The following is a 3,604-nucleotide window of genomic DNA, read 5'->3' as shown; positions in this document are numbered from 1 at the left end:
ATTAAGTAAGGTTATCTCTGATATCTCTGAATTTTATTCATGTGAGTCCTTGCTTAATGAGGATGGCGCCCCTACTTTATTTTCTTCTCTTTATTCTTTTCCCTCCGCATGTTCATGTGCTGGCATTGAGATATGTCTTAATTGTGTAATAGTTAATTGTGCACAATTGGCCCCATGTTCACTTTTATTATCATCTGGTAAATCTAAATCTTACATTAGCACCATACCTCTAATTATCAATGACAACTCTCTTGGAGAGGAACTTTTTGTTAGTGTTGCAGGAGATTTAGATTCAGAGGAGAGGCAAAGTATTGCAATTTCTGAAGATGAAGCTTACTGCCTTTCTCATTCGCTGTGATGAGATAAAGGTCTGGCTATGATGAACATTTCTATCCCGAGAGGTGTCAGCTTTGCTCCTTCATCTCGCTGTGATGAAATATATTGGTCATTGTTATGAATACCTCACAATGCTATAAACCCAGATTGCCCATCCACTGTTGCTGTAACACCCTTCATACTTGCTTCATAGAAAAAGCCTTAGTTTATGGGCCATAGAAATTTCTACTTCACCTTGTGAACCAATTTCTCACACTATTCTTCTCTAAATTCCTACTTCACCTTGTGAACCAATTTTTTACACCATTTCTTCTTATAATTTGAAATATCTGTTTGATAGTGCCCAAACTTGTTGTTCAAGTGATGCGAATATGGTATCAAAGGCCATTACTAGCAATGATCAACAGCTGGTTAATCCAACCCTTAGAGAAATAGAGGGATCAGGGTAGACTCAATCAATATTGGGATTCGTTCCATAGCCGAGAAGGGGGAGGGGAGTAATCTTGCACTTTCTTCTATTGATATTTCTCAATTAATCCCTTCTCTAGTCCAACCCCCTACTCTTGAGCTTAAACCCTTGCCACTCAACCTTAAATATGCTTTCTTGGAGTCCAATGAGCAACTCCCAGTCATAATTGCTAACAACCTATCCCTAGAAGAGGAAGACATATTGCTTAATGTTTTGAAAAAGTATGAGAAAGCCATAGGATGGACTCTAGCTGATATACTTACTATTTGCCCAACTGTATGCACTTATAGAATCCTTTTAGAGGAAGGAGCGAAACCAGTAAAACAAAACCAAAGAAGAGTTAATCCTTTGATTAAGGAGGTAGTTAAGAACAAGATCTCAAAGCTCCTAAGTACTGGAATTATCTATGCCATATAAAATAGCAAATGGGTTAGCCCTATTCAGGTAGTGCCTAAAAAGAGTAGGTTGATTATAGTGAAAAATGAAAAGAATAAACTCATACCCATTAGAGTCCAAAATGCATGGCATGTCTGTATTGACTATAGGAAACTTAATGATGCTACATGCAAAGACCACTTCCCTATCCCTTTTGTTGACCAAATGTTAGAAAGATTAGCAGGAAAATCCCATTATTGTTTCCTTAATGGTTTCTCTAGTTATTTTCAGGTACCTATTGTCACATCCAGCATTATGAAAATTAGAAATAAGAAATATTCTCAAATTATTGAGGATTAAAAATGATAAGGAGAAATAGAAGAATTTTAGTGGAAAATAATTACCATAATTTTTCCAAGCCAATTATAGGAATTTGACTAATTAAGGATGGAAATAAGAAAAAAAATATTTCCAAGCCTTGGAAAATTAAGAAAAAATAAGGATAATATCCTTTGAGAGTTATATGAAATTATAAAGTTGGTTTTATGACCAAATTACCCTTAGAGAAATTATAAGAGAATTTAAGGGTGATTTAGGCTAATTAAGGGATTTTATTTGGAAAATTCTAAATAAATATTTTTAAGGAGAATAAAATTCCAAGAAAATTCCTATGAGACCCCAAGGAATTATAAGAGATTATGGAATTAAATAAAGATCCTCAAGTATCCAAGATTTTTCCAAATACTTGTGAAAAGTGAAAAAATCCCTAAAGAGGAGGAAATTAATTTTCCTTTTTATTTAATTACTAGGAAATTAATTTTGAGGCAAAGAGGGCAATTTGGGAAGATAAAAATGAGGAGAATAAATTAAGGATCTGACAGAAAATAATTACAGAGGCCAAACTACTGTAATTATAGAAATGAAGTTAAACTCAAAGCCAAAGTATATTGATAAAGCAAGACTAGCGTCTGACAAATCAAATGGATCACATTGAACCATGTGTCAAGCCCTTAATGGAGAGGATTTGAACTTGCCAAGTGTCACTCCTCAAATGGAGAGGATCTTGACTTTTGGTAATTAATTTCATTTGGATTTTGTTAATTAAGAAAGAGAAAGCAAGATTAAAGAGGGTAATGACATTTGGATTCTCATTGAAAAGGGTGGTTGGGATATTTTGGCTCATTAAACAAGCTCATCTCCCCCTCATTTTCAGATGTGAGTTTGGCCAAGGGAGGAAAGGAGAGAGAAGAGAGGGTTTTGAAGAAGGAACAAGGAAAAGCTAGCATCTTTGACCATACAACCAAGGATTTAAGGTTAGTTCTTGGTTCTATATAGGTTCTTGCTTTGTTTTCTTTCTTTCTATGGTTGAAAAATCTGTTTCTCCTCTCCTTTGAGTGTTGGCCAAACTGGTTATTTTGAGGGGAAGGAAATTTTGTTGATCACACTTGCTAAGACACACCAAAACATATTAGCTCCTAGTGGTTGCAAGTGAGTATAAGTTGTTCTGAAGCATTTTTCTTGGTTGTTCCTTTGGATGTTTATTTCGGCCAAGATGATGACTGAACCCTAGGCTAAGTTTTTCAATGTTTTAAGGCTTCCATGATACTTAAAATGAGAAATGGTGTAGGGTAAACCAAAAGGAACAAGTGTTGGAAGCATTAAAACAAAGTTGTAATTTTTGGTTCAAGTACCCCTAGTGGTTCGGTCAATGGTAGCTGAAAAGAGGACTCTTATTTTCATAGATCTAAGCACATATTTGGAATCTACATGAAAAACCATGTAGGAATAAATTAAGAAGCAATTTTTAGGGTTAAAAAGAAACAAGTTCAAAAATAGTGAACAAAGGTGGAAGCTTTAAGGAGCAAGAGTCATTTTTTTTATTGTGTTCTTGCTTTTTCTTGATTGGGTAATGATTCTTGCTACCCTTTTTGATGGATTGCATTGCTAGGGTTGGATATTTGTGAAGGGAAAGAAGAGAAAGAAAGAAAGCTCAAGCTTTTGGAGCAAGGTAGCAAGTTAAACCTAGCTACTAACACTAACTTGGCATTATTGATTATTGCATGATTAATTGCTATTATGTGGTTGAACTTTCTTGATTGTGATGTGGTTGCTCTTTGTACTTTCTTGCTTTGGCCTTTGCATGATTGAGTTTTTCAAATGATAAGCATGCTAGTTCACCAATAGTAGTTAATATAATTATACATGTTGATTGTGCTTGTTGGTGATATAGTTGGTTAATTTGCTATTGGGATTTCAAAGAAATCTCATTCTCCAAATGCAATCTAACATTTTAGGACCTGAATCCTCCAAGGGAAAGCTGCAGATTGAAGGTTAAATTTGTAGTGTCTTGCCACAAAACTTTGTGGATCTTTTTGGCTATGTATATATTATACTAACAGTATTGTAACATATTAACACTACCAT

This window comes from Neltuma alba, unplaced genomic scaffold, assembly GCF_004799145.2.
Source record: "Neltuma alba isolate B1F8T4 unplaced genomic scaffold, ASM479914v2 tig00011861_pilon, whole genome shotgun sequence".
Taxonomy (NCBI): Eukaryota; Viridiplantae; Streptophyta; class Magnoliopsida; order Fabales; family Fabaceae; genus Neltuma; species Neltuma alba.
This window is presented reverse-complemented; position numbering follows the sequence as displayed.